General features: G+C 34.1%; 1 pseudogene; it reads right to left on the bottom strand.

Moving 5' to 3' along the window:
- Positions 1–3,436: 3,436 nt before the first annotated feature.
- Positions 3,437–10,604, bottom strand: LOC115274819 (annotated as a pseudogene).
- Positions 10,605–11,586: the final 982 nt, after the last annotated feature.

Below are 11,586 nucleotides of genomic sequence, written 5' to 3'. Positions count from 1 at the left end.
CCCCTCTTTCCCATCTGATAACCATCAGTTTGTTCTCATCAGTTTATACTTATGATTCTGCTTTTTGTTCATTCATGTTTTACGATTCCATTTATGAGTGGGATCATATGGTATTTGTCTTTTTCAGTCTGACTTACTTCACTTAACATCATATCTAGTAGGTTCATCCACGTTGTCTTAGATGGCACAGTCTCATCTTTTTTATGACTGTGTAATACTTGCTCATAACTACAATGCTAATGTAACCACTAAATCTTCTTCTTAAAGGCTAGTATTTCATTTTAAGAATGTTGGGCAACAGATTTTCTTACCTCCCCCAATGATGGTATAAATTCAGGGTTATAAAACTGATATAAATGATTAAAAGATAATCAACATATCAAAGGCTATAAAATCTTTGGTATTAATTATCATGGAAATATGTCAACTGTCTGCCCTAAATGTTAATAACTAAGTTTAATAATAATGAGAACATTCGTTGAGTACTGAAAGGGCTAAGCATATACTTAATTTACATGGATTAATTTATTTAAATCTCATTACAACCCTAAGAGGGAGGACTTCTTGTCATCTCCCATTTTACAAATATGGAAATTGAGACCTAGTAAGGGAAATAATCTGCCCTAACTCAAGGTCAGGGTATGAAGTTGAACTTTTTGTTTCCAGTGTCTACATTGTTAACTCCAGTATAATATAACCTACATACTAAATGGTTTGAATCAATTGGTGAAAAAAATGCAAGGATTTGCCTTGCTGAGAATTGCCCTATATGACAGCAAGGTAAGTGGAGCAAGATCCAAAAAATCTCATTCATGTTTCCCACTTAAGAGAAAGTAAGGAATCTGGCTTACCAGGAAAAATATGAAAAAATGTTCCTTATTCTTTACATAAGCAGGACTAAAGACTGGGACTGGGAAGCTACTCAACCTTGCAGTAGATAAAACAGGAAGATGCAAATAATCTCCTAGGAATAATTGTCTTAGCCAACTATTAGGATTGGCAGTAGTAGACAGAGGAATCTGAGCAGAGGAAAATAATTCCACATCAAACAGAAGTGGTGACTAGTGAACTGACCCTTGATGTAGGAGTGTAAACAAAATAAGACAGAAAGAGAACAGAGATAGAGTTCCCCAGCACCAACTGCCAAAGACTTGGAATCTTCCTTATTCCTTTAGCAGTAGAATGTGTCACATCAGCAGATATTACAGCAAACGGCCTGAAACACCACCCAGGTTACTGAACTGCAGAGAAGAAAATTTACTTGCATTATAGTTTAGTTTTTTTTGTCTTCATTTTTATTCTGGTTAAAGACATGTATGTTTTTAACATATGCATGTTAAAGTATAACAAACATAGAAAATTGCATAAAACAAAAGAACAAAACAATCAATAAATGATCACAAAATGAAAATTTTCATGTAATCACTGCATGGGTCAAGGAACAAAACATTTGTAGTGCCATGGATGTTTTCCTTAGACTCTCTTCTGACTTCTAACACCATATATTGGTTTTGCAGATTTTTGTATTTTATATAAATGGAACACAATGCATATGTCCTCTTGTTACTTGCTTCTTTTACTCATGAGGTTCATTCCTGATTTTGCTTGTAGCAGTAATTCACTGTCATTGTTATGTATTGGTTGTGGTAGGTTGCTGTAATGATAGCTCTCAGTAAATCATGCTTTTCTGTGTATATGCCCTCTGAAATGTGCTGTTGGCTTCTTCTGTCAAAAGATGGAGGCTGTTTTTTACTGTCTTGAATCTGGACTGGCTTTATAAAGGCTTTGACAGAGATTTTGGTGAAAATGATATTATGCAACTTCTAGAGCTTATACCTAAGAGTGTTTGCAGTTTCCTCTCTTGCCTTCTTATGTCCTTTTATTATCATGCTGTGAAGAAGCCTAAAGTAGCCTACTAAAGATAAAAGTCTCTGCAGGATGAAAGAAGAATAATAGTCCAGTGATAGCCAGCACCATGTTCCAGAGACTATTGTGCACCTGCATATCTAGGAGAAACATCAGATGACTACAATCACATGAGTGAATCCATATAGACTGGTAGAAGAAACACTCAGCCAACCTACACAGTTTCTGAAAATAATAAATTGTAGTTTTAAGTCATTGAGTTTTAGTTTAATTTGTTATGCAGCAAGAGGTAACTGAGAGAGCACATGTGAAAACATTGCTATTTATTTGTCCATTCTATAATGGACATTTGGATTGTTTCTAAGTTTTGGCTACTTTAAGTATTTCCACTAAGATATATTTTAGGAAACACATGTATGTATTTCTGTTGAATATGTATCTGGAAGTACACTTGCTAATTTGAGCATTAGTAGATATTGGATAGAGTTTACCAAAGGGCTGTATCAATTTTTACTCCCACCAGCAATGGGAGAGTTCTAGTTGCTCCATATCCTTATTAATCCTTGGCAATGTCTCTTATTTTCACTTTGGTCATTCTGGTATGTAGATAGTAGTATCTCACAGTAGATTTAATTTCAATACTCTAATGACTAAAAGATTTGATCTTTTTCATATGTTTATTGTCCCTTGGGATATCTTTTAAAAAATAAGGTATTTGGTTAAAGTCTGTTACCCATTTTATTATTAGATTGTCTATCTTTTTCTAACTAGTTTTTAGAATTTCTTTATATATTCTGGATACAAGCCTTTTTATCAGTTTCATGTGTTAGGAGCATCATTTCCCATTTTGTGGCTTGTATTTTTTTTTTTAATTACTGTAATGGTATCTTTTGAATGTTTGGAGCATACCACTACTTAGGTCAACTAAGGTATTAGCTGAGGGTGAGCGGAATTTAGAATGGAAACTGGAGAAGGGGGAACATGGTCCTAAGATCAACTGTGTGATAGGGCTGTGGTTCATTTGACTGACTTTCTTCTTTTGGGTTTCTCCTTAAGAAGAGAGGCCTGTGGACATAGCATGAAAGTTGGACTATGACAGCAATGAGATGTGCCTCATAGACCTCTAACCACACAGGGAATGTGAGTAATGATCTTAAGCATCTTTCTATTGTTTATTGGCCAGTTATATATCTTCCTTTGTATATCTTTCAGGACCCTTGATCAGAAGCTTTCTGTGCTTGTTGTACTGCTCTGGTGTACATAAAAGCTTCAGTCAGGCTAATAAAGAAGAGTGTTTCCTCTTCCCATTAGAGACATAATCCAAGAAATAGGTAAACCAGCATTCTAGAAACTAGCTAGCCCTTCAGAGGTTACTAATAAAGGATTCTTGATGTGTGTGAGTGCATTTAAAAGCCTTAGCCACTGTTACAGAAACATTTAGAGTATTATTTATGACTACAAGCATAATTGGCTTTCTGTCTTCTATAAATAATCATCTTTCAAATGCTAAAAGTGAGTTCTAACTGTGGTTCCTTTCTGATGTGAGTAGCTACAGGTACACATGGAATGATTACTGATTTACCTTCTTAAGGTATTCTTTGGAAGCATTTGGATTTGCTTTGATTGAAGGAGAATCCAGAGCCTAGTTTGTGGGTCAGACTTCTTCATTGGGTTTCTACAAACTGGAATCCCTTTACCAAGTGAAGGGTCTTGTCTACATTTTGGCCCACTGAGAGATCATTGACACTCAAATACTTGTCAACTCTACTGGGGTCATTTATGAAGAGATAGATGTCTCAGAGCAACAGTAGGGCCTTCTAACAGTACACTATAATCTCAGGAAATCTGTTTAGTCAGATCTGACAAGAGTGTGATGTTCATGTGGCCCAAACTGCCATTCTTTTTTGTATGTTTATCTAAGCAAGATGGGTGAAGTGGGAATCTATTGAAACTGCAACAACTTTACAGTTAATATCATGAAATTCATTGGCTTTGTCACTAAAAGCATTGATTTCTGTAGGACAAACAATGGTGAAATTTAAAGGCTAGAAGAGTAACACCAATATTTCCCCTTAAAATCATCAAGACTTAGGTCTTTGAACGCTCTGTTTACAACTTCAATACCCTTTAAGTAGAGTTTTTCTTACCTGAAACACAACCCAAGGTTACTGATGACAAGGTGAAAAGAATTACCATTAATAAAGAAGTGATTGTTACCTGAAAGAAGATGATACATATGAAAATTTAATAATAAACAAACAAACACACACAAATACCGCATGTACCATGTGAATTGCTTAAGTAGAGAATGGAGCTAGTGGTAATAGAATCAACATTCAAAGTCATAGTTTAGTATTTACTAAATTAAAGCAAATCAGTAAGGCTAATTATATTTTAGGAAAAACGAATAGAAGATTAGTTAAGATTAAGATAAGATTTAGGGAAGTTACTGAATTTCAAAGACAAGGAATAGTATATCAAATTTCTGGTCAATGCGGTATTCTAAACTGATGTAGAAAATCCTACTCCTATCTAAAACACATGTTCATAAATTTAACATAAACTTTCAAAAATACATGTCAGTTCTTTTTTTTTTTAATTTTTTTTGAGAGGCAGAGAGCGAGCGAGAGCAGGGGAGGGGCAGAGAGAGGGAGACACGGAATCCAAAGCAGGCTCCAGGCTCCCAGCTGTCAGCACAGAGCCCAGCAGGGTTCGAGCTCATGAACCACGAGATCATGACCTGAGCTGAAGTCAGGTGCTTAACCAACTGAGCCACCCAGGTGCCCCCACATGTCAGTTCTTGAAAGCACAAGGAAAGGCCTTAAGAAGTAGAAATACATATTTTAAAGCTACAATTGCAAGTGAGGGAAGCTGAAGCTGAACGGTTTTAGGACTGGACATGTGCTACTGCTGCTAAGGTTCCACGACCTGGACTCAAATGACAGATGAAATCTAGGCCTGTGCCTGGTAGGGAGCTTTCTGCACAAAGCTTAGAACCATTCAAGTGTTGTCTAGTCCTTGAAATAGTCGAAAAATTACTCACAGACTGGGAAGTGACCTAGCGATCTGGGTCATTCTAAAAATATACATAGTAAACTCACATATGTAAAACAGACTCATATTAGTCAAAAATCACTATGTAGACATATTTCATTTATAAATAAACACAAAACATTGTATCATGACCCAGAAAGGTGAAATACATTTTTGGAAAATATGTACCAGAAAATATTAGTCAAGTAAATGCTTATTGATAATAAACAAAAAATATTTAACATGAAACACCTTTAATAAAAATGAAAAGGGATACAAGATAGAGATAAAAGGAATATTCCACCAAGAAACAATAAAATTAAAATGTATATATCATTGCCTCAAAATATTTAAAGCATATTTAAATTTTAAATAAAGAGTGAAGATGGTCAAAGATCCACCTGGGGATGTAATATATAAGTCCTGGGGATATAATATATAGCAAGGTGACTATAATTTACAATACTGTATTCTATATCTGAAAGTTGCTAAGAGAGTATGTCTTAAAAGTTCTCATCACAAGAAATAAATTTGTAGAAATAATATTTAAAGCAAAAATGGACAGAGTTATAAATAGAATTCAACTAATCCATAATTACAGCAGGAGATTTGCATCTGGCTTTTTTAGTAACTAATAAACCACATAGATGAAATGTTTTCAAGGATGCAGGTTTGAACAATTCAGTTACCATTTTAATCTAATAGATATGAGATATGTATGAGACCTGATGCATAAAGTTCCTGACCATAACAAATAGAGAAGCCACCTTTATTTCAAGTACTGAGAGATTAATGTTTTCTATCATGTTAAAATGTTTCGAAAGTGATAGATTTCAAAAAACAATGTTGTACAAAGTATAGCATGAGACAATATATATTAATAAAAATCAGACAGTGCAAACTTAGTATACATATAAACATGTGCAATAAAATGTAGAAACCCAGATAAACTGGTTGATGGTTGTCTCTGAGAAGAGAGGTAGCAGAATGAGACCTTGGAGATGTATTAAGGGAACCTAAAGTCTGGAATGATTAGTTTGTTAATAATAATTAAAACAGACCTAAGGCAAAGATAGTAAAATTTTTAACATATTGTTAATCCTGGATTGTGGTTATATGGATATTTGTTATACTGTAATTTTCTGTATGTTTGGATACATCGTAGTATTTAAAAGAATGAATATAATCTTGTAGAAGAATTAATTGGTAGATAAAAACTTGCTTTTTGAATGATATGTCCTAAGTCTTATCTTTATATATTCATATAAGCTTGTTATTATGAACAAGCAATGATATTACTGATAAAATTCAATATCAAGAAGATCTTTATATTAGCAGCAGAGTTTTAGCAAATTTCTTGGAATTTGTCTAAGAGATTGCTGTATAATTACAACAGTTTAGGTGTATTTATCAAAATACTATAGAGTCTGCCTTCCCAGAACTAACACTGGAGTTCATCACTTTGAATGGGTTTCAGTAAACATCAAATATTATAGAGTTGTTCTAAGAATTAATGGCAGTAATATATACCAGGCATATAATATAAATCAACAACAAAATTATGCCATAATGTTGCAGTATCCAAGCAGAAAATAAATGTCAGTCAAAAGTATTAGGAGGAAAAAATAAGTCAAGGGGGATTTAGTATTCTCTTGGAAGTGTTAGATACCAAGCAATACATAAGGAAACCTATGGGTAAGCTGTGTGACCCTAATTTTTCATATCAGCCATATTTTCATTTATGTGTGAAGGCAACCTAAAAATAAACTTAAATATCAAGGAGTGCTAAAATATATCACCCATGTGTTCTCTATAAGTTACTTACCTAAACAAGAATTTTCTTTTCTTTTCTTTTCTTTTTTAATACTTTATTGTCAAATTAGTTTCCATATAACACCCATTGCTCTTCTCCACAGGTGCCCTCCTCCATTACCACCACCTCCCTTCCTTCAACCTTCGGTGGTTTGTTTTCAGTATTCAATAGTCTCTCAGGTTTTGCATCCCTCTCCGTTCCCAACTCTCTTTCCCCCTTCCCCTCTCCATGGTCCTCCATTAGGTTTCTCCTGTTCTCCTGTTAGACCTATGAGTGTAAACATATGGTATCTATCCTTCTCTGCCTGACTTATTTCGCTTAACATGACACCCTCGAGGTCCATCCACTTTGCTACAAATGGCCATATTTCATTTTTTCTCATTGTCTTGTAATACTCCATTGTATGTATATATATATACAATATATATACAATATATATATATATATAGACTGCATCTTCTTGATCCATTCATCAGGTGATGGACATTTAGGCTCTTTCCATGATTTGGCTATCATCAAAAAAAGAATAACTGTTTTGTTTAATGTTCTGTGTATTGTGTTTATTTTTCCCAATTTTGGTATTGCTGTATTCTGTTTTTATTTGTGTAATTCTGATTTTCCTTTGGCTACTTTTTTATACTAAAGCTATGGATTACATTGTTTTATATCATTTGGTTACAGTATATGTTTGGAACTTATTTCTTTTACCTCTTTCAATTTAGGAGTCAATTTCTTTTAGAAAGTGGTTTTTATCTCTCTTAATTTCTGTGATACATATTTGTATGTAATTTTCTTATATCAGTGTTTACTTATGTATGATCCTATTTTTGGTTTTCTTGCTGTGTTCTGTTTCCTTTCTGTTGATATATAATACCTCTTTCCTTTATGCCCCCTCCCAAGTCCTCTGTCATGTCTCAGTAACTTGAAAATACATACTACAGCATATTTTTGGGTCTACTAGTAATTATCTCCATTAATTTAAATATTCTTATTTTACAGCTTGAGAAATGAAATGGCATATATTGACCCCCCCTCTTATAAAAGATGAGAATTAGCTATTGTCTATTTTTGTTTTCTTTTTTTCTCACCATTTTGTTAGCATTAAGCGTCTTTATCTTATGTAGCTTTTATTTAAATAATGATAACAATTGCATTCTTGTTTGTAGAGAGCTATATCAGTAATATAAACCCACAGAGCAAGAAGATTTAAAAAGTAGACAATGATATGAACAATTATTATAAAATATTAATTAATAGAATGTTCCATATTTAGTGCCTTCCAACAGAAAACAACTGGTGTGGGGGCATCTGGATGGCCCAGTAGGTTGTATCTGTCTCTCGAGTTCAGCCCAAGTCATGATCTCACTGTTCATGTACTGAGACCTGCATTGGCTCAATGTTGACCATGGAGCCTAGCTGGGATTCTCTGTCTCTTCCTCTCTGTCCCTCTCTGCTTTCTCGCTCGCTCTCAAAATCTAAATGAACTTAAAAAAAAGGGAGCCAACTATTTTAAGGGCTATGAAAACTTACAAAAATGACCATATATTAGGTCATAGAGAAAACCTTAATAAACTGTACATTAGGTCATAAAGAAAACCTAAATAAATACTTTAGATTGGAAGGAATGCAATGATGTCTTTTGATCACAGTAGAATAAAAATTAGAACTCCATAATAAAAAAAAAATCTGTGGCCAGAAAAGGAATAAACAACGAAAGTTTTTTTTAAATATTAAAAAAGTAAATAACATTAGGAAAATAAACATTTCAAACATTTAGAAAATTAAATAAATATAAAACTTTAAAAACTTCCCCCAAATGACTTGTAAGTGAAAGAAATATAAATTATGAATATCTAGAAATTAATAAGAACAAGAGCACTATTTATCATAACATATGAGATTTCCAGAAAGCTATACTTAGAGGGAATATTTATAACTTTTGACATCTTCAATATATAAAACTGGAGTGAAAATCATGAATTAAACATCCAATTTCAGAAGTTAAAAAAACATAAATCTTTTTTAAATTTTTAAATGTTTATTTATTATTGAGAGACAGAGCCAGAGAGAGAAAGAGAGCCAGAGAACCAGAGAAAGAGCGAGCAAGAGAGAGAGAGAATGAGTGAGGCAAGGGCAGAGAGAGAGGGAAACATAGAATCTGAAGCAGGCTCCAGGCTCTGAGCTGTCAGCGCAGTGCAGAACCTGATGAGTGGCTTGAACTCACAAACCATGAGGTTACGACCTGAGCCAAAGTCGGATGTTTAACCAACTGAGCCACCCAGGTGCTCCTAGAACAAAATAAACTGTGAGGAAACCAGTAGGATAGAGTCAAGTATAAATGCAGAAATTGATGAATTAAAACTAAGGAAAGTAGGATAAAATATTAAGTAAAAAGAGAAGCAGTTTTTTTTTAATTAGGTAGGAAAAGGTAAGATTGATAATATTAATACACTAGGCACATATCTGGCTTAAAAATGGAATATGACAAATATACAATACACCAGATTAATTAACATTAGTGTTAAATAATAACAAAAAAACCCACCAAAAGTATACATATGTAGAAAATGAGAAGGAAAAATAAAGAGGAAATGTTAAGATTTATGAAATAAAATTTTCAATTGTATAATAACTTTGACAATGTTAATGAAATATACAAAGATAAGGAAAAATAAAAATACCAAGATTGGTTCAAGAAAAGATAGAAATGGCAAGTATATAAATAATCATAGACGGTTATGAAGATTTTCTAACGATACTTTAGAAATAATAGACTGAGATCATTTTATGGGTGATTTATTTTAAATCTTCAAATAAGAGATAACTCAGATAATAAGTCTTTTGCAAGTATTGTGGAAGGAGGAAACCTTCTGACCTGTTTTAAAAGTCATCACAATATCGGTACTTATATTTGACTATGATAATCCAAAAAAAGAAAACTATTTCCAATTCTAATTTCCCTTGGGAATATCAATGTGAAAAAATCTTAAGGCATTATCGAATAGAACACAGTAGTATATTGGAATACACACCAGTACAAAGATTCCTTTATGTCATGAATGCACGTGGGGTTCAATATGAGGAAGTCTACTACTGTAATTCACTCTAAAAAGAGGTGAAGACATGATTAATTTGATAGCCATCCAAAAGATCCATCCAAACAGCATAAGGTTTAAGGTCTACTTCTAATAAAAACTCTTAGTAACCTAAGAATAGAAGGAAACTCTCTTAATAGACTAAGGAGCATCAGAAACCTGCAGGACACATATTTAACAGTGGACTCCAAGAGGTAATTTCTGTAAAATCAGGAAAAAGACTAGTTGGAATCTAGTTTACTACCAAGAAACACCCTAAATTCTCTGGTAATAATTAGGTTTAGAGGAGACATCATATGCATGTCTAGAGAAGGAGCTGAGGTTCTGTAGGAGCTAGTATCAAATGAACATTTCTGAGGTCAGTTTTTGAGAGGGAACTAGAAGAAAATTTCCCTAAAACCTTACAAACAGTAGCAAATCTCTGTAATCCAGAATGATTACAACTGCCTGGAGATCTGTGGAAGTTAACAAATATTTATGCATGTATCTCAGGGGCACTTGTGTAACTTACTGCTAATCACTAGCGTTACAGCGATGAGTCTTTCAAAAAGTTAACACATTACAGGTATCTTAAAGGAAGGTGATAGTGGTAGTTCATATTTATTGAGTACTTATCCGTTGCCAGTCACTGTTCTGATGATATATGTATCATCTCATTTAATCCTCACAATAACCATGCTACATATAGAGAAACAGAGGCTCAGTGATGAGCTATAGCTTACCCAAACTGACATAGCTAGGAAGTGGTGGGGCTGAGATTCAAAATCAAGCAGCTGAGTGCCCAATCTGCTACTCATGTACTATGCTGCACTGCTCTGGTTTTCAGAAGACAGATGTTCCATTTTTGGGTTTCTCACTCACAAACTAAATTGATTTAAAAACATGTACTGAAAGTCACCCATGTACATGGCATCTTGAATCCTCTGTAGTTGAGAAACACATGAATATGACACTTTCCTTGCCCTCAGGAAACTTAATCTGTAGTAGAGGAGATATACATGTAAATAACCAATTACACTTCAAAGGTGAATATAGGGCACTTGGCTATGGTTGGGGGTAGGTCAAGGCTCCTTAGATAACATGTTAGTGATGTGGAGGCAAAGGACCTTCTTTGGAGCAGCCATGCCCTTGGGATTCTTTATTTTCCTTGTATGGGCACAAATCTATGATGATATTCTCTGAAGTATATGGTGAATTCTGAACTTTTAATCTGTTTTTTGTTTTTGTTTTTGAAACAACTTTTTTGAAAAACACTTATTTATTATTGAGAGAGAGCGAGAGACAGAGCATGATCTGGGAAGGGGCAGAGAGAGGGGGAGACAGAATCTGAAGCAGGCTCCAGGTTCTGAGCTTTCAGCATAGAGCCTGATGCAGGGCTCCAACCACAAACTGCCGAGATCATGACCTGAGCCGAATTTGGACGCTTAACAACCAAGCCACCCAGGCGCCCCATTTTTAATCTGTTTTGAGTGCATATCATAAAAAAGGCAAAAGGACTCATCGCCCCGCCCCCAGGCATTTTATTATTTCTGTTGCCAAGAGAAAGACTTTGGGAGAAACTTTGTAAATAATAAATAAATACAACTAAGTAACATGCAACTTCTGACCCTCTACTCTTTCAAAGAATGAGATGAGTGATAGCATCATAAAAAAGAGACACCTTAATTTATTCTCTAATTTGGATAATTTTGGAGAAAACCTTGATAGTCATAGATAGGAGGGTGAGAGATATCAGTCCTGCTAGAATCACTCTTTAAGTTGTCAGCACATTTTAATGAA

The sequence above is a fragment of the Suricata suricatta genome, chromosome 2 (assembly GCF_006229205.1).
Source record: "Suricata suricatta isolate VVHF042 chromosome 2, meerkat_22Aug2017_6uvM2_HiC, whole genome shotgun sequence".
Taxonomy (NCBI): domain Eukaryota; kingdom Metazoa; phylum Chordata; class Mammalia; order Carnivora; family Herpestidae; genus Suricata; species Suricata suricatta.
The sequence above is the reverse complement of the archived record's forward strand: the minus strand, read 5'-3'. Positions and strand labels throughout refer to the sequence as shown.